Source organism: Sinocyclocheilus anshuiensis, unplaced genomic scaffold, assembly GCF_001515605.1.
Source record: "Sinocyclocheilus anshuiensis isolate Anshui unplaced genomic scaffold, SAMN03320099.WGS_v1.1 scaffold2736, whole genome shotgun sequence".
Lineage (NCBI taxonomy): Eukaryota > Metazoa > Chordata > Actinopteri > Cypriniformes > Cyprinidae > Sinocyclocheilus > Sinocyclocheilus anshuiensis.
In genome coordinates, this window is record NW_015544627.1 from 144,420 (window position 1) to 166,198 (window position 21,779).

Below are 21,779 nucleotides of genomic sequence, written 5' to 3' on the forward strand. Positions count from 1 at the left end.
AGTAACACTGAAGCAGTGTTAAAGTTAATGAGATAATTATGTGATTAATTAAGTGCTGATTGAGCATTAGTGATGTACACCTGCTGTTAACAAGCAGAACCACTGAAGAAAAGAGAAACAAGAATTCAGCCACAGATTTAGATAAAATCAACTGAAAGACATTAAATCTCTCAAGATCTCAGCAGAATATGATTAATCATCTCCACAAACAGCATCACCAGCTTCGCACATTACTAACCAGTTTGAATTTTTGTTTGTCATTCGTCTAAAAACTTCTTATTAAGAATTAACAGAGATTTAGATGTTATTGTTTATTGAAAATACAATTTGAAGTCACCATTGTGGAGATACGCGTATGCTTTAGTTGGGCTTTTGACCCTTGACTTCTTACCATTATTTTTTCCTCTGGTTGTTGTAATTGTGTTTATGAAACACGTTTGTTATGGCAAGAAAAATAAAAAAAAGAGAGTGTTCAGATTGTGTTTGCCATTTTTTTTGATAATGACATTGTTGTCGTGTAGTAGCCAGGTTCATTGATGTCAACAGTGGTAATGTGTAATACAGTTTATTTATCGTAACTGAATTGTCATGAAATAATAGGAAAAGCTCTAAAAACACTTTGCACACCAGAATAGAACATTTTTACTAGTTGCTTTTATTTGTTTCGTGACGTTCAAAAATCACACAAAAATTATCAGAATATTTTGTCACCATTGCTGAGATTCACATGCTGATTCTTCATGTCTATGAGTGCCAGAGTTAAAACCTCTTTATGAACCATATTTATAAAAGTCGTTTACGAAGGTTTTTCTCACATCATCTCATATAACTGCAACAATATAGATATCATAAAATGACTACAGCTTTAGATAAATTACAACCAGAAACTCAGACACGCGACATGATTTTACCATAAGGTCCTTGCCATCACATATGTGTTTAATACACACAATTGTGCTAGCCAAAGAGAAACCTTAATTTAAAAAGTCATGGGTCAAGACGCAACTAAAGCAACCACTATTCACAAAAACGGTAAGTTGAAAAAATCCGAAACGTCTGAAACTGCTTGCAGCTCAAATCAGCACAGATTCTGAAACTGCTTGCAGCTCAAATCAGCACAGATACTGAACGTATCTGTTAACCTGCTGTTAACAATACTTCAAATACATTGAACGAGTTCTGTTCAACCAAGTCTCAGCCTTTCTCACACAGAACAACCTCCTGGACAGCAACCAAACTGGCTTCAGAAGTGGATATTCGTCTGCTAAATGACTAAATGTAAATGTAAATCAGCACAGATCTACAAGTTACTCATTCAAAACTCAGATGTGGCTGGCAGTCACTCTGACTCAAAATGAGCAAATATCCTGGAGCATATCCGACGTTTTGACAACACTGTAAACCCAAATACGCTGGCAAAACTAATTCAAGGAAATTCAAGGTTTAAGTAAGCAGAACTAAATGCTAACTTGCTAATTAGTACCACAATGTTTTGATTAGCATAGAAATTGCTGAATGAGGAAGACAATATACAGCATTTAACATATACCTGTTCTCAAACTAAGCACATAATCCACTTGGCACCATGATGTTAACCCCCCCAAAAACCCAACATAATGGCAGAGCAAATTAGCAAAACATTTAATTGTACTAAATCTCAAAAAGAAAGAAAGAAAAGAAACACCATTTACTCTCCCTTTTGCGTGCCATGGTAAATCATGCTATGAAAATTTAAGTTCCTCTAAATTAAAAGAAACAAGGACATTACACTCGAAACATTGAAACAATTCAGATTACTTAAAATGTGCAGTTTCATGAAGTCAAGGAAGTTCTAAATACTGATAAAAGTACTCATAAAAGTTAGTTTGATCTATTTTTTTTAATGTAAGTTTGCCTTACTCCAAACCAATTAATTATTTTGAGCGTTAGTGTTTACAGTGAAGTCATTCAGCGCTCCAGTTACACCAACAGTACACTGTTCTGAGAACAGTAACATGACCACGGTAAAGTTAGTTTAACATAGCTTCATACCCATTAAACTCTATGCATTTAATGTTTTGAGTCCAAACCAACTTATATCACATGTCCTTTGCATAGCACGAGGCTTAAATTACAGATAAAAAATGATATTAAGACTTCCGGTTTGTTAAGATGGCGTAGACAGGCGTTGAGTCTCGCTCCCGCAACATTTTATTCTATAGCTTCCTTAAAACCCCACAACTTATTTCTCTTTCACTGCAAATTGGACAACATTTTTGGCGTGCACATATCAGTATCCAATTATGGCAGCTAAATCAGCAAAACAAGGCAAAAAGGAACAGAAAGTTGAAGCGTGTGGAGATGACGGCAAAGATGTTAGCATGGCAGCTATCGCTAACCTTCTGGAGGATCACCGGGCTGCTCTCTCTGCAGATTTTAAAGCCACTGTCTCGACACTTGAGGTAAAGCTGGATCAAATTCAAGCCACCGTGACAGAACATGGCTCGAAGATTGCTTCGCTTGAGACCCACGCAAATTCGCAGGATGAGCGCACGCACGCCTTAGAAACTATGTGTGCTATGTTAAAAGAGAGCAACTCTAAACTGCTTGCTAAACTCGTGGACCTCGAGTCTCGTAGCCGGCGTAATAATATAAGAATTATTGGGCTACCTGAATCCATAGAAGGACCTCGGCCGTCTGTCTTCTTCTCTGAGCTACTCGCAGAAGTGTTTGGGGATGGAGTCCTGGAATCTCCGCCGGAGTGCGACAGAGCGCACCGGTCACTGGCTAACAAACCAAGGCCGGGGCAGAGGCCTAGGCCTGTTATTGTCCAGCTTCACAAGTTTCAGCAGAAGGAATAGATCATTCGCGAAGCCAGAGCGAAGAGGGGAAAGCTTTATTATCGCGGCACTCCTATCGCTATTTTCGAGGATTACGCTCCGGAGGTGCTGGAGCAACGTTCCAAGTACAGGGAGGTGATGTCTGAACTTTACAAACTGGGACTAAAACCAGCGCTGCTGTTCCCGGCCAGGCTTACTATCGTTACGAAGGAGGGAAACAGAAGAAGACTTGCATCGGTCGCTGAAGCCAAGGACTACATTGCATCGTTACGTTCTGCTGAGGACTAAACTTGAAGCAACTGATGCAGTAACCTGCGGCTGGCTCGGTTGGTGACTCAGGATGTAACGTTAGCATTCGCTAAATGTTTTGAATTCTGCAAGACTTAAATGGCTGACTAGTTATCGCCTAGTTGTTCCATTTGAACGTGCATAAGTTCTGTTTATTTTAGATTTATAGATACCTCTCGTTAGGCATCATGGAGGGGTTGTGTGCACACTTGTTTTCACTTTACTTGTTGCCTTTGAAGATTTCGCGGCTGTTACACACATTTGCTGCCTTTCAGACTCTGCCGTGGCGCCTACAATACGTGCTGTCATAATACTTTAGATTGGTTCAGTTCAGTATTTTTCATGGTTATATTAGCTTATTCAGTGACTGTACATGTTACATGGTTATGTGTACATAATTTAATTTTGATTGTTTACTAAGTTATGTTTAAATGTATCATTTACCTTTTTAAAAATTAATTTATTTTTATTATTATTTACTATTTTTAATTTTTTTATTTACCTTTTCTTCCCTCCATTATAGTGGGTAGTACTTACAGTTTTTTACATTTATTTTATTCCCATTTATATTGTTTAATCCATGACCCGCGCGGACTGGACTTTCTCTTCTGTTATTGTGTACGTACCTGTTGACTGTAAAACTTTGCAGTTGTGACGTTCAGCAATATCTGATGTTAGAATATGGTTGGGACCCAATATACTTGAAAGGGGGTTGACCTTTAAGTAGGTGGCGGGAATGAGATGTCGGAAGTCTTGAGAGCATTGAGCTGTGTTGCTCGGATAATGTTTGCACTTTGGGGGATGTCTTTGGGGCCACAATTTTGGGTGGGTTTTTATTTTCTATTTATTTATTTTTTAAATTTTATTTTTTTTATTCCCCTCCTGTTTTCGGTCTTTTTTCTTCTTATTTCGCTTTACAGAAGGCCATACAAATTCAAGTCACCTCAACTTTCTACATTGTTCTAGATGGCTCCTGACACTTCAAAGATGGGTAAAGGTGTGCGCCTGATTTCTTAGAACACTAAAGGAATGAATAAGGCCGTTAAGATTGGTAAGGTAATGACGCAGTTGCAACATTTGAAAGGGGATATTATATTTTTACAGGAAACGCATCTTAAAACATCAATCAAAAGGGCTTGGATGAGTTATGTTTTTCATTCAAAACTCTCCGCTAAGTCTACAGGAAACATCTTAAAACGCATCTTAAAACATCAATCAAAAGGGCTTGGATGAGTCATGTTTTTCATTCAAAACTCTCCGCTAAGGCTAGAGGGGCTGCTATTATTGTTAGTAAGAATATATCGTTTGAGCCAGTACAAGTTATTCAAGATGTTAATGGCCGTTATGTCATAGTATCGGGCTTGTTAAACAACTTTCCAGTAGTCTTAGTCTCTATTTATGCTCCCAATTGGGATGATGAGCAATTCTTCGTTAACTTTTTTGCTAAAATTCCGAACAGCGACAATCATCACCTACTGATTGGGGGCGATTTTAATTTGGCGCAAGACACACGTCTTGATAGGTCATCATCTAAGCAAATCAATTTATCAAATTCTGCTAAAGTAGTGCTTACTTGTTCATCTCATTTAGGAATTTCAGATCCTTGGAGATTTAAAAACCCCCATAGCAAAGTCTTTTCATTTTTTTCTCCACCACACCAAACCTTTTCCCGGATTGACTTTTTTTTTATTGACAATAAATTGCTGCATCTGGTTACTGCTAGCATTTATCACCCGATAGTTATTTCAGATCACGCTCCCACGTCGATTGATATCAATCTCCCACTTAGTGTTACCTCCCCATCTCTATGGAAATGTAGTTCTCATCTTTTAGCAGATCACGAGTTTAAGAACTTTGTTGCCACTCAAATTAGTAATTACATTGAATTCAATGATACCCCTGAGGTTAATAGTGGATTTTTATGGGAAGCTCTGAAAGTTCGAGATCAGATTAATTAGCCCTATAAATCAATTACCCATCAACCCATCTTGGGGAGTAATGGATTTAAATTGGTTCAATATTCTCTGTAAAAAAGCATAAAAAGTAATAATCCCTAAAACAAGCCTTGTGCTTTGAAAATAATATTTATTTCTGAAAATGTCACTATTACTGTGATATATATGAACCTGGACCACAAAACCAGTCATAAGGGTCTTTTTTTTTTAAATTGAGATGTATACAATAAATACGTTTTCTATTGATGTATGGTTTGTTATGATAGGACAACATTTGGCTGAGATACAACTTTTTGAATATTTGGAATCTGAGGATGCAAAAAACCAAACAAACAAACAAACACAAAAAAACACATTCAAAATACTGAGAAAATCGCCTTTAAAGTTGTCCAAATTAAGTCCTTAGCAACACATATTACTAATGATAAATACATTTTTGATATATTTATGGTAGGAAATTTACAAAATATCTTCATGGAACATGATCTTTACTTAATATCCTAATGATTTTTAGCATACAAGAAAAATCAATAATTTTGACCCATACAATGTATTGTTGGCTATTGCTACAAATATACAGGGTCACATTACTTTTAGCAGTGAAGAACACAAAGGAATGAGAGTTTTCCATATGCTAAACAAATCAACATATAGATCTGAATTTACGCAGCTGTCACTGAATGAATTAACCGCTATTTAATTGATCAAGGCATGTTATAATATATTTATTTTCATACTTACACAGCATAACAGAGATCGGTGCTCTTATGAAACCTGTCATGATATATGAAGAAAAAATATTTTACATTTTTCTCCTAAAGGTTTTTTTTGGGTCAGTGAGAACAAACCTGTAAATTCGAATCATGACCAACCAACCAACCAAATAAATAAATAAATACTCACATGTATGAAAGGAAGCCATTGTCAAATTTTGACTTTCCGGTGTGTTTATCTTCATCTAAAAGCCAGTTCAGAGGACAAGGTTCCCTTACAGTTTAGAGGGGAAAAAACTAATTAACTTTGCTGACTTCAGTTTCTATCTTCTTTTTTTGTCAAGCATTTCATATTTCCACTGCATTTATGAATTTAAATGTAATATATATATATATATATATATATATATATATAAATGCGAAGAGTATGATTTGTTTATTGTCAAAGCAAGGATGAATGGATTCTCTTAGATATTACAGGTGACATAAGCGATCATATATGAATCATCTTGTAATCACAAGCAGTTTCCCAAAAACATCACACATGAAAATTGGTGTATTTAAGGACTTACAGTAATAAGAGTCCTGAACTGGTCAAAGCCCAACTTACTCAATTAACTACACACAAATCACAGTCACAGAATATCTTACCTGATATAAGCTGATATACAGTGATCCTCACCCACACAACTGACTGAAGAAAATGTTGTAATTTTGTGTGTGCTGAGATGTTTATTGATATGTTATCTGTTCATCATTCAGTCCACTGTTTCCTTCTCACATTCAAATTCAAATACAAATGTAAACCTAACAGTAGTTCACATCCAGTTCCTATGGAGTGTATTTTCAGTGACCTTTTAAGTTTTGCTGAGGTTTTTTGTCATTTTTTTACCCAATGACTCCACGTGGACTGTGATGGTTGCTGTAACGTTGGCAGCTGCTTGGTTCCCCTATGGTATAAATCGCGTTAGAAATTGTGTTCCCCCTGCGGCCCTCCTGGACCGTGTGGCCCCATGAAATTGCGTGGTTTGCATGGTGCCTAAACACTCAACTGTTTTTGCTGTTCACGGACAGTGATGCTGACTCTGAGTAGCAAAGTACCGACAACACATTGTAAAACTTTTCACTGTTAAGTTGCAGTAATTAACTGGCAGCAGCTTCACCTGGAAAGCAATTAATATTTTTCGTTTTTTTTTTCTAGGATTACAGTGTTGTGAAATTGTCCTGTAAATTAATGGTAAAATACCAGCACATTTACCTGCAATGTAAGAAATTGTGCTGTAAAAATTAAATTATTGGCAACTGTGGATGTCAGTAGTGACCTGTTAATTTACAGCTCTCATTATTTACATGATGTTACTGTTATAATACCATGGAAGTTAACTCATTTTATTTGGGAAACTGACTGCTTCAAACCATTCAAGTTTAAAGGGGTCATATGACGTTGCTAAAAAGAACATTATGTTGTGTAGTGCAATGTGTTTACGCGGTTTAAGGTTCAAAAAAACACATTATTTTCCATATAATGTACATTATTGTTTCTCCTCTATGCCCCGCCTTTCTGAAACGCATCAATTTTTACAAAGCTCAATTTTAAAAAAGCGAGGTGTGCTCTGATTGGCCAGCTATCCAGTGCGTTGTGATTGGCTGAATGCCTCAAGCGTGTGACGGAAATGTTACGCCCCTTAACATACTGTGATGCCAAGTCCCGGCGCGACAAGACAAACCCAATAAAACCCATTACAAACGAGGCATTTGTTGCATCCAGTGGGGACATAATTACTGATTATAATGACTTATAAAGAGAAAGGAAAAATTGAAATCACATCATATGACCCCTTTAAAAACTTGAGGCCCATACACACCAAGAGCAATAACTATAACTATAACTATATGTGGGCGTGCACTTTTATGCACCATTAAAGAGGCTCAAACACTGCCAGGCATCTAAACAAGGGGTTCTTTATTTCTGACAGCGTATGCAAAAGCAAAAGCAAATGCAAATGCGTATGCAAAAGGCTTATGACGCTGCATTAAGACACAAGGTTTCCAATTGTAGGATGGTGTATAAATGAAACTTATACAACAGGGTTTTTAAAACAACAACAACAACACATCTGTTTCCCAATTGTATAAAGGAACAAACCAAATAATACAGGCTTCAAGTAATTCTCCTTTTCACAGAAATCACTTTGGACCAGTTTGCCCCAATTTCCCTTTTTCTAGATTTACAATGATTTCCACACAGTTTCCAAAAATAAAACAAAGTACAAAGGAACTTGATGTGAGTACTTAAACCCCAGATAAACAACGGTTGTGGCTTATGGTGCTTTCTAAAGGAAGAACAAAGCATACAAGTATTATTAAAGATACATTCTCATAAGCCACTTACAACTTTTGATCAGATAAATCCAGGTAAATCCATTTCACACTCTGCACATTACCATTAACATTACTATTATTATCTTCATCTCCTAGAACAGATTATTAATGAACCCGAATTAACATTGACATCAAAACAGTAAACAACTAGTAAACCATTTCCTCTGAGTGTACATAAACATTCACCAAAAAGAATGAAATATCACTCACTCCGTGACATGCTGCACCGCCTTAGAAATTCATGCAACTGTCACCTCATATGCACCCTCACATATCTTCAATCTCCGCTCTAATATTATTTTATTAAATGAGAAAGAAGTTTGGTTTACTTTCACATCAAAATATAAATGACATAAAAAAACACTTAATGATCATGATTAATTATCACTCACACTCAATCTCAGTCACCGCGGCCTGCACGATTCCTTCTCGTGGAAATCCATGTGATCGTGGACTGCTCCAACCAGGCTAACACCAAACCAAGGGTTTCCTTGGTTCTTTAAGAAAACAACCGGTGTTATCTCCCAACATATGCACTTCAGCTCATGCGTGCTCCAGAAAAACAGAACAGCATAAAACAAAAACCCTTCCTTTTTTCAGCTCTCGCGCTGGCGCTACGCAGATACGTGAGAGTGCCCTCTGGAGGTGGACAGGCACGACCACAGGCTGTTATTATTATTACTACTTGTTTAATTTTTTTCCTGTTTACACTCTCCCCTGCCATAAGTCAACATCCGCGTGGACTTCCCTTTTACCCACCCACAGTACTTTTTAGTTTTTCAGACGTATACATCACCATGCCTGCCAAAACTTGAGACAAAATCACCGGGCTGAAGGACACAGCATTACAAGCGGTCTTGCGCAGGCTGTATGGGTTACTGTGTTTACCCGCCGTCTGCCTTTGAGACCGACATGGCACTGGGGCAGGTACTCTTGGCTCAACTGGGGCAGCCAAGCTACTCCTCTCGGCAGGAACTGGACACTTCCCAACAGCATCTGGAACCAAGTCTATAGGTACCACCTCCACGCCATCGCCTCCTTTACCTACATCTCTCCAATGCAGTTAGTGTTTCATCAGCACTCTCTCGTTCTTCAACCTCAGGTGCAATCAAATCATCTACCTGTGAACTGTATCGTTCCATAATTTCATCCACTGAAGGTACTGACAGTTTTTTTTCACAGTACGCCAAGTCTCCTCCACAACTATACACTCGACATCCAAAGACACTGACATCCTTTCATCCAGTGGGCCGACAACTTTTGCAGGGCGTGCTTTGCTACGTGGGGCTGGCACTGGGGTTGGTAGTGGACAAGGTTGCAGATGCGACATATGGACTCTTCTTTGCACACCACCTCCGTCTGGTTCCACCACATATGTAGTTCTTTCACTACGTAGACCTGTGGTGCCCATGCATCCTGAATCTTATTTCTCCCTGCTGTACGGTGCCTCAAGTACACTTGCTGTCCAACAGCGATTCCCAGGCGATACACCTCACTCTCATGCTTGGCATTCCGTTCCGCTGCTTTTTTTCTCCACATACTCTCTCGCTCTAGCATGGGCATCTTGATATCGCTCCCTGTGAAGCCAGAAAAGGGGTCCAGGATGCCTCAATCAATAAATTATCCACCCGCCATCCGCCCGCACCTATATTTTCCCCTAATTTAGATATCCGCCCCGACCCGCACCCAATCGTCACATTACAATGATTCTAATTCTTAGTTTTGCATGATGATATGATTAATAGATGGTTCATTTTTAACAGCAGATTCAGTGACGTTAGAGCTGATCTGCGCATCACTGCACACGTCTGCGGTGCATTATGGCCTCAGACACGACCACCGGAGCTGATCGTGGCCACTCTAGTCAATGCTTGTGTTTATACCAGCCACGGCACGTTTCAGAAGCGGCTCTCTGCGCTGTTTTGCTAAAGATAGGCGTCTAGTCTATTTTTGACAGATGCTGCATCCAAGCTATACACAATTATGACATGGAATGTCACTGTTTTTGTCACTGCAACATCCTGAACAGGGGAACACACACAAAAAAATGAACTGATTGATGAAAAAACTTAATTAAAAAAACATTCATATTTTAGAGAATGTAGTTAATATATCCCATCCACCCGCGACCCACCCGCAATTAATCAGAATGTATTTTTTTATTACCCGACCCACCCAACCCGCGGATTATCCGAAGCACCCGTGGATATAACCGCGATCCGCGCATCACTACCAGGTAACAACGGAGTATTTCCAAGGGCAGGGTCTGGGCTAACTTCCCCCTCTGTAAGCTCCCCTAGTGCTGGTCCAAACACTGCAAGATCTGGCTCTATGGCTGTTCCCACATGCAACTCATTTCAAATGGCCACACAGCCATCATACTCTGCATCTTTGGTCATTCGTCCACCTCATCCAGCCCCGGCCTCCGGGAGAGAGCGTCAGCCGCTGTATTACAACGACCCAGCTGGTAGCAGATCTCGAAATTAAACACAGCAAGTTGTGCCACCCACCGCTGCTCCACTGCTACCAACTTAGCAGTGTTAAGGTGACAGAGCGGGTTGCTGTCGGTGAGGACCGTGAACCGAGACCCCAGCAGATAACCCCTGAACTTCTCCACTACAGCCCACTTTAAAGACAGGAGTTCCAGTTTCATACTGCTGTAGTTGCAGTCGTTACGTTCGGCACCTCTCAGCCTCCTACTTGCATAGACAATTACCTACTTCCTCCCATCCTGATGCTGGTACAGGACCACACTCAGGCCCAAATTACTGGCATATGTCTCTAACACGAACGGAACAGAGAAGTCGGCATATCCCAGCACTGGAGCGCAGATCAGCTCCTTCTTAAGACACTCAAATGCCTGCTGGCACTCAGATGCCAAGAGCCCTGGAACAACTTTTCACACTGGGACCCACTACCCTTTTTGGTGCACAAATTCACAACATTGTGCAAGGGTCCTGCCACTTTAGAGAAACCTGAGATAAAACGGCGGTAATAGCTGCAAAATTCCCAAAAGGATCATACAGTCCGAATGGTGCGACAAAGGCCATCTTATGCTGATTTCTCTTGTGCACCGCTACTTGGTGATAGCCGCTCGCCAGGTCTATGGTTGAAAACACCTGGGCATTCCACAGTACATCTAGGCTCTCGTCTATCCTCGGCAGGGGAAACACATCTTGCCGAGTCTTCGAGTTCAGTTTCCGGTAGTCTATGCACAGCCACAGACTCCCAACAGTCTTCCTGACTAAAACCACCGGGGACGCATATGGGCTTGCACTCTCCTTAATAACCCCCTTTTTTTCAGAAGTCCAGAAATATGCTCCCTCACCTCCTCAAACTGGTTGGGAGGTATTCGTCTGTACGCTTGAGCGACAGGCACATCATCGATCATGGGAATCTCGTGTTTCACCCGATCAGTGTAACCGAGATCCTCGTCACACACTGCGAACACATCTGCTACTTTAGCGGTTGCCAAACGTCTTCCAGTGCCAGATTCAGAACCCCTACAAGAAACACCCGTTTATCAACTGACACCACCATGGGCCAAAGAACCAAACCCCCTGGCAGTGGCCTTGCCCCAGGTTCAACCATAATCACACCCTTAGTCATGGGTAGCTTCTTACTTACTCGAGTCTGAACTGTGGTAACTGAGGCCACAGGCACACACGTTCTAAATCTTCCAGCTATTCAAACTGTAGAGTTTGCTCCAGTCAGGGCTGCTCCATGCACCTTACTGAAAGTATCTCGCTAAGTATCAGCTGTTTGCAGCGCTGAGCAATGTTCAATGCCGAGAATGCCTGGAGATGAATGATCAGCTTCTCCATCCTTCTGGTCTCAGACTATCAAGAATCCGCAACAGTCCGAATGGTGTGACAAAGGCCATCTTATGCTGATCTCTCTTGTGCACCGCTACTTGGTGATAGCCGCTCGCCAGGTCTATGGTTGAAAACACCTGGGCATTCCACAGTGCATCTAGGCTCTCGTCTATCCTCGGCAGGGGAAACACATCTTGCCGAGTCTTCGAGTTCAGTTTCCGGTAGTCTATGCACAGCCACAGACTCCCAACAGTCTTCCTGACTAAAACCACCGGGGACGCATATGGGCTTGCACTCTCCTTAATAACCCCCTTTTTTCAGAAGTCCAGAAATATGCTCCCTCACCTCCTCAAACTGGTTGGGAGGTATTCGTCTGTACGCTTGAGCGACAGGCACATCATCGATCATGGGAATCTCGTGTTTCACCCGATCAGTGTAACCGAGATCCTCGTCACACACTGCGAACACATCTGCTACTTTAGCGGTTGCCAAACGTCTTCCAGTGCCAGATTCAGAACCCCTACAAGAAACACCCGTTTATCAACTGACACCACCATGGGCCAAAGAACCAAACCCCCTGGCAGTGGCCTTGCCCCAGGTTCAACCATAATCACACCCTTAGTCATGGGTAGCTTCTTACTTACTCGAGTCTGAACTGTGGTAACTGAGGCCACAGGCACACACGTTCTAAATCTTCCAGCTATTCAAACTGTAGAGTTTGCTCCAGTCAGGGCTGCTCCATGCACCTTACTGAAAGTATCTCGCTAAGTATCAGCTGTTTGCAGCGCTGAGCAATGTTCATGCCGAGAATGCCTGGAGATGAATGATCAGCTTCTCCATCCTTCTGGTCTCGGACTATCAAGAATCCGCAGCCGGGAATCGTTTCCCCCATCACCTGAATATCCAACTCGACATATCCCAAATATGGGAGGGGCAGTTTATTGGCCGCTGTAATCCGCAACCACTTTGAGGTGCTGTGCATATCCCTATCTTCCACATGTAAGTGTTCTCTAAAAAAGCTTTCTGTCAGTGTGCTCACATTGGTGCCCGTGTCTAAAAGACACTTGATACTTTTTCCCCCTATTTTGATTTCAACCTCAGGGCACTGGCCCACTACGCATTCCAAGAACTGCTCCTTAGTCAGAGGGCTGCTGCTTGAGCCATGAACACCCCATCTCATTGCTCGGCTCTGTGCAATGGAGAGACCTTGTTTCCTGGCGTAATTGTTTCTGCAGGGGCCGACACCTGGCCATCCTGATTGAGCTGTGCCGTGTACTGGCGGGCTATGTGACCCACAGCCTCACACCTCAAGCAAATTGGCTGACCGTCCCAAGTATATCTGGGCCTAACCTAAGCCCTTTGGGGCTTTCCCAAACTTGGGCTGACTCTCTGAGCTGTGAGGTTATGGACCGCGTTAGTTAGCTCTCTGATTGTTTTCTCTTGTTGTGCTACTGCCTTCACTACCTCTTGCAAGATAGCATTCAGGTCAACCAAAGAATATGCACACACATTCTTGGCCCTTCACCCTCCTCAACACCAATGCCCAGCAGGTAACGACTTCAAGCAGTGCTCGCCCCACGGGGATGCTCTTCCACACACCACAACAGAACTTCTTCTCTGACCTCAAATAGTGTCACATGAGGCCAATCCCGCACTATTTTGTGCAGTTCCCGACGGAGTAAGGAATCCCTTACCCCTTCAACAAACTGATCCCTTAGTGCTACCTGCACATTGGGCACTGCATTAGACGACTGTTGGAGTGCTGCGTTTTAACATTGTCAACAAGGCATGTGAATACTCTCTGAGATCTTCGCCTTCTAACTGTTTTCACGCATAGAAGGCATGTAACAGTTGAGGGGTTGTCCACTTCTCATGGAAATGGCAAAACGATGTGCCTGGGCTACTTGTAACACTGACTCCAGGTATCCTGAGAGGATAGGCAATGGAATTTATTTTATTACATTTCGTAAACCCAAACATGACAAGAGTAAAATGTCCCTAAGCATTCAACCCCGATCCCAATGAAGATGAAAACATTTCCTGGTTGTCATTCTCTCATTAAGTTACAATTTTCATCTGCTCAAGCAGATCACACCCTTAGTCATGGGTAGCTTCTTACTTACTCGAGTCTGAACTGTGGTAACTGAGGCCACAGGCACACACGTTCTAAATCTTCCAGCTATTCAAACTGTAGAGTTTGCTCCAGTCAGGGCTGCTCCATGCACCTTACTGAAAGTATCTCGCTAAGTATCAGCTGTTTGCAGCGCTGAGCAATGTTCATGCCGAGAATGCCTGGAGATGAATGATCAGCTTCTCCATCCTTCTGGTCTCGGACTATCAAGAATCCGCAGCCGGGAATCGTTTCCCCCATCACCTGAATATCCAACTCGACATATCCCAAATATGGGAGGGGCAGTTTATTGGCCGCTGTAATCCGCAACCACTTTGAGGTGCTGTGCATATCCCTATCTTCCACATGTAAGTGTTCTCTAAAAAAGCTTTCTGTCAATGTGCTCACATTGGTGCCCGTGTCTAAAAGACACTTGATACTTTTTCCCCCTATTTTGATTTCAACCTCAGGGCACTGGCCCACTACGCATTCCAAGAACTGCTCCTTAGTCAGAGGGCTGCTGCTTGAGCCATGAACACCCCATCTCATTGCTCGGCTCTGTGCAATGGAGAGACCTTGTTTCCTGGCGTAATTGTTTCTGCAGGGGCCGACACCTGGCCATCCTGATTGAGCTGTGCCGTGTACTGGCGGGCTATGTGACCCACAGCCTCACACCTCAAGCAAATTGGCTGACCGTCCCAAGTATATCTGGGCCTAACCTAAGCCCTTTGGGGCTTTCCCAAACTTGGGCTGACTCTCTGAGCTGTGAGGTTATGGACCGCGTTAGTTAGCTCTCTGATTGTTTTCTCTTGTTGTGCTACTGCCTTCACTACCTCTTGCAAGATAGCATTCAGGTCAACCAAAGAATATGCACACACATTCTTGGCCCTTCACCCTCCTCAACACCAATGCCCAGCAGGTAACGACTTCAAGCAGTGCTCGCCCCACGGGGATGCTCTTCCACACACCACAACAGAACTTCTTCTCTGACCTCAAATAGTGTCACATGAGGCCAATCCCGCACTATTTTGTGCAGTTCCCGACGGAGTAAGGAATCCCTTACCCCTTCAACAAACTGATCCCTTAGTGCTGCCTGCACATTGGGCACTGCATTAGACGACTGTTGGAGTGCTGCGTTTTAACATTGTCAACAAGGCATGTGAATACTCTCTGAGATCTTCGCCTTCTAACTGTTTTCACGCATAGAAGGCATGTAACAGTTGAGGGGTTGTCCACTTCTCATGGAAATGGCAAAACGATGTGCCTGGGCTACTTGTAACACTGACTCCAGGTATCCTGAGAGGATAGGCAATGGAGTTTATTTTATTACATTTCCTAAACCCAAACATGACAAGAGTAAAATGTCCCTAAGCATTCAACCCCGATCCCAATGAAGACGAAAACATTTCCTGGTTGTCATTCTCTCATTAAGTTACAATTTTCATCTGCTCAAGCAGAGCGATAATGTCATCTTGTGCTTCAGCAAGGTGTCTCTGGTTAAAACTAGCTAACGTTAAAGTTGGTGAGTCCATGCTAACGTACAAACCTAAATAGTTAACTTTTCTCACGTCATGTACAGTGTAGGTCAAAAACACATAAACGAAGGTCTACATTTCAGTGCTCTCCATATTACACTGGTTAAATGTACATTAATTTAATCGTACTCTGCGGTACATGAACAGTGTTGATCCTGCATGTTGTCATCCGCGATCGTGATGACCGTAATATGAGACTTCTACTGCTTGCATTGTGATCTGTAAACACGCATTATCTTCATCTCCTAGAACAGATTATTAATTAACCCGAATTCACATCGACATCAAGACAGTACACAACTAGTAAACCATTTTCTCTGAGTGTACATAAACATTCACCAAAAAGAATGAAATAAATATCACTCACTCCATGATGCGCTGTACCGCCTTAGAAATGAACGCAGCTGTCACCTCACATGCACCCTCACGTGCCTTCGATCTCCCCTATAATATTATTTTATTAAACGAGAAAGAAGTTTGGTTTACTTTTACTTCCACATCACAACATAAATGGCATTAAAAAAAAACACTTAATGATCACATTAAATATCACTCACGCTCAATCTCAGTCACAGCGGCCTGCACGATTCCTTCTCTTGGAAATCTCTCACCCTTGGAGAAATACGAAATTCGTGTGATCGTGGACTGCTCTAACTGCTCAGCAACCAGGCTAACACCAAACCGAGGGTTTCCTCGGTTCTTTAAGAAAACAACTGGTGTTATCTCCCAACCCACACACTTCAGCTCACGCTTGCTCCAGAAAAACAGAACTGAAAAATAAACAAAAACCCTTCCTTTTTTCAGCTCTCGCGCTGTGCTATGCAGATGCATGAGAGTGCCCTCTGGAGGTGGATCGGCATGACCGCAGGCTGTTATTAATATTACTACTTGTTTAATTTTTTCCTGGTTACATATATTTGTGTCCACACCAGCGAACAATAACTCTCTATTTTAAGGTCACACGCTGCACAGTAGAGCCCTGCGTGGAACTGTTTTCTTAATCCCGCTCCTGGATTTCTTACCATTACAGCCCGCACCCGCATTGTGTGTAATTCACACCCATCCGCTCCCACAAATATTCTAATATTGTATATAATTTTCATACATCTGGGAGACGCTATTAACATGCGGGTATTGAAATTGCTTTTGAATGAGTGCTTGCTGTTCACTTTCACTTTCGATTTCGTGATCACGCACACTCTGTGTAAAGGGAGCACATCTTACAAGATAAGATATTTGTCAATATGCTCAGGATCTGTTTAGCAGCAAATCCTTCCCCAATGTTAGTCATCCCTCCTTACACTCGACCCGTGATCAGTCAAATCTTACTTCTGCAGTTCGTGTATGGATTCAGGGTTGTCATAGGTTCACTCGACGCTGTGTAGCTATGACACAATGAGAACACCCTTTGGGCATGCCGATTGTCTGAAACACGTATAGAATCACACAAATTCAATGGCTGATGGGGCGGGCACCACCTTGACGTCACCATGTCATCCATTACTATACTAGCGAGCACGCCTCAGCACTTCAGAAGCGATTTATCTGACCCGTATTTCTTCAAGTTTCTCTTTGCACTCTTGACCACATTCATTGGAACCACGCCCGGGCGCAGTATGGAGCAATCACACTAGTCAAACGAACTGGAATTTGGGGGTCAAACACGCTCGGGCACGGTTCAGATCACCTAGTGTGAGTGCACCCTAACTCTGCCTCCTTGCCCAGAGACCACGCCGCACTCAGGAGGGAGCCAGTCAGCAGGAGTGATGACTCGGCACATCCCCCACCTTTTACGGTTTGGGGAGCTTGCGGTCATTCCTTTACCCGTCAGCACCCGCATAAGCGGGTTGAGTTGAAGTGCTCAGATAAACCGGTTCTCCCTATGTCACCTGGCACCTCTGGGGATAGAAGCTTTTGCTCACACGTGGCCGGATCTGAAGTTGTTCGCGTTTCCCCCAATCAAGTTGATTCCGGAGGTCTTGTGCAGGGTGAGGGAATGCGGAGTCCGCCTCCTCTTGATAGCCCCGTTCTGGCCATCCCAGACATTGTGTTTGGAACTGGTCTCCCTTCTAGAGCACACCCCATGGGAAATTCCAATCAGGAAAGACTTGCTGTCTCAAATCCAGGGCAGGATCTGGCACCTTCAGCCCGAGATTTGGAAGCTATGGGTGTGACCAATCAAGGGCGATCGGCTGTGACGTCTGGTCTTCCTGCAGATGTTTAGGAAACCATTGATAAAGCTAGGGCTCCTTCTACTAGGAGGCTTTATTCTTCCAAATGGAAGGTTTTTGAGTCATGGTGTTTGGCTCATGCAGTGGACCCAGCCAGCTGCCTGATTGTTTCAGTGCTGAAGTTCCTGCAGGAGAAGTTTGCAGCTGGAGTGGCTGCTACCACTTTGAGAGTTTATGTGGCAGCTATGGCTGCTCGCAGGGATAAGAATGATGTCCCCCTAGGCAGACATTGTTTGATCTGTTTGTTCATACATGGGGTTAGGCATTTGAGGCCAGCGCACCCTGTCCATGTTCCTTCCTGGGACTTGTCTGTTGTCCTAGAGGGTTTATTGGAGCCGCCGTTTGGGCCTTTGGAGTCAGCTCCTGAACAGATTCTGACTCTTAAGGTGACGCTCCTGTTAGCCTTGGCTTCTATCAAACCCGTAGGGGATTTGCAGGCTCTCACTGTTAGCAAGTCATGCATAGAGTTTGCTCCGGGCCTTGTTATGGTATTCCTATGGCCCGGACCCGGTTATTTCCCCAAGGTTTGGTCCACATTATTTCGCTCACAGGTGGTTGTTCTTCTCCTTTCGTCCCCCTCCTTTTGCTTCTGTTGAGGATGAGAGGCTTCACCTGCTCTGCGCTGATCGAGCTTTGAAGCTCTATGTGGACCACTCTGGCCAATGGCGCAAGTCCTCCCAATTGTTGGTGTGTTTTGGTACTGGCCGCAAGGGACTTGCTGCATCGAAACATAGGATTTCTCATTGGGTAAGGGACACTATCTTGCTTGCTCATGAGGTGTGAGGTATCTCTTCACCGCTAGCCATTCAAGCTCATTCTACCAGAGGTATTGCCTCCTCTCAAGCTCTTTACAGAGGAGTTCCCCTGGAGAATATTTGTGTGGCGGCAAGATGGTTCTCTTCTCACAGTTTTATCTGGTTTTATTTAGATGTGACTCCTGGTTCCCAGGTTCTTTCTGCTTGAACCAGCCATTTAAGGTTAGCCTGGTCTGTTTTGCATTGGGCCATATATGGCAACGCTTAGCTTGGCGAGAGTGGTATATCGTTCCCATTGCGTCATAGCTACGCAGCATTGCGTGAACCTATGAAAGAGAACAATTCGGGTTACTCAAGTAAAACCATGTTCTCTGAATAGGGAACGAGATGCTGCGTTCGCTGCCAAGCTCCTCGCGATGCCGACAGGACTTCTTCGGCAGGAAAATCTGAGGAGCGGCTGGCACGCTCGCTAATATAGAAATGGGTGACATGGTGACATCAGGGTGGCGCCCGTGCCATCAGCCAATAAATTGGCCTGATTCTATACGGGCTTCAGACAATTGGCATGCCCAAAGGGTGTTCCCATTGCGTCATAGCTACGCAGCGTCTCATTCCCTATTCAGAGAACATAGGTTACGTGAGTAACCCGAGACATTTTCCAGCTGAACTAAATTATTTCAATTTCTATAAAAAAGCAAAATGTCAGTAGGGGCGGTGCTGCGGTGGGCAAGTAATGTATCAGTGTATGAACAAGCACTGTGTAAATACCTGTTTATGTAACTCCATCATTCTTGTATCGGCCAAATCGCGGGACTGCGGTATGGTGGGACCCAGGCTACATTTTTTTGACCGTCCATTCCCTCCCACAGTAAAGGTAAAACTGTCCGCTCCCATGAGATTTGCGTTGGGTCCCGTGGGACCCGCAGGATCCCAATCCCAATGCAACCCTTTACGCTGCAGTGTTTCTAAGAATTTTATTGTAAATTTGCAGTAATTAACTGGCAGCAGCTTCACCTACAAAGTATTGCATATTTCAAAGTATTGCACATTTTTAGTTTTTTTTACTGTATTCAGAATTATAGTGTAGTAAAAAATTGTCCTGTAAATTAACAGTAAAATATTGGCAGTACATTTGCCTGTATTTCACTGTTAATTTTAAAGGTCTTTACCTACATTACAGTATGTTACTGTAATGCACTAAATTACATTAACTAATGTTTCTTTCCTTCAGTGATTCTGCTTGTTAACAGCAGGTGTTCATCAGTGTCTGAATTCACTCATTTGTTTTCATTCTCACAAAATCAGCTGTGGTGGGTAACTCTGTCAAATCACTAGCCAATTTGACGGGTTACTTTTCGTAATTGTTCACTCATTTATTTCTTGGGGAAGTTCATGTAAACCGAATACTGAACTTGTGAGTCATTATGATATATTAAATACAGCTTAATTGCGCAGCATCTGCGCATATCTAGCTTACTTGAACATACCCTTCACTCAGTGGTGTAGTCTACGTGATACACAGGTATATGCCGTATACCCACTAGAAAAGCTCAAGGATTTCCATATACCCACTTAAAAAAGCGCTAGGATACGTAACAACATCGTATTGTGACGGAATTTTCACACTTTCATTCATAAATTAACCACGTCTGTCTTGCGAGGCGTAAGTTTGACTTTAAGCAGCGATGTGCAGACCAATCGGCCGCTTCAATTCGCACACTAATGACATATGGACTATTAGGGCTTCCGTAGCCTGCTGTGACCTGGATCTGACGTCACCTACCAAGCTTGGGGGTCATTCTCGGCGCAAATTTGAAATCAAGTTATGAAAACCAGTAAATGAGATATGAAACAAAAGCAGACTCAAATTACACTCTTCCAGTGCTTTTGTAAGCCTGTCCCTGAAGCTACTGCCACTTCGTGTGACATTGCAGCTGCAAGAGAAACCAGCACTACAGAAAATGAGCCAGATGAGGCTGATGTTATCGAAACATTACCTGGTAAGTAAACGTGGCATACATATATATAATCATATGTAATCATTAACGATATGCATAATAATTAATGTTATCTTTAACATAACTGTAACAGCAGTTGATATATTTAATTGTATGTGGAACTAGCTAACTTCACTAATGCAGTGTTTCCCAAATACATACACTCTATTTGTGGTGGCACTTCCCTGAACTGTAAATTATGCTGGAATTTATAACTTAAATACAATAAAAAAATATTAAGATTCTATGCCATTTTTGATACCACGTGAAAATAAAACTGCCACAACTTAACAAGTATAGTGCTGTGAAAAAATTGAATGCAATTGTCATGCACATCTTGTCAGTAAAGCCGGTTCTGTGATTAGTAGTAAATCTCCATCACGTGCTTTCAGATGGAGCAGCATTTACTTCACAGAGCCGTAGATCACTGACAAGCTACGCAATATCGCATTCATAAGCGGCGATAAATCACCTGCGATTATGAATGCGATATTGCGTAGCTTGTCAGTGAAATAAAGCACCTGATGGAGATTTACTACTAATCACAGAACCGGCTTTACTGACGAGACTTAAAATTTCTTTAGAGAGATTTATTATTTTAAGAATAGGGTGGTGTGAGCCCATATGTCAGCAAGTCCTCAAAGAGTTAAAGTTAATGAGATAATTAAGTGACTAATTAAATGATGATTGTGCATTAGTGATGAACACCTGCTGTTATTGAGAATTACAGAGGATCAGATGTTGATGTTTTATTGGTTAAAATTATGTCACCATCATGGAGATCAGTGTTTGCTTTAGTTGGGCTCTTGACCCTTGACTCCTGTGTTAGATTTTTCATTATAGCAATGCATATGGTGTTGTGATGCAGTGAGGTTAGAGCTGTGCAGTGTGGACATAGTCATGGCCAAGATAGCTATAATTTTATAATTTTTTTTTTTTATTTGTTATGTTTAGGTTTTGCATTACCAAACCTGTGAATCCATCATGCACTGCAGTATGAAAATGTATCGTCACCACTGTTGAGGATCATAAGTGTTCATGTTTAAAAGCCTGAGCTGATGCAGTTCTTTTTTTTTTCCAACATCAAAGCATTAAGATGGTATTTGTTTAATAGAGTTTTTTTTTCTTCTGTTCAGTAATAGCTGAATGTCAGTCAATAAACCAAAGAGAGACCGCTTC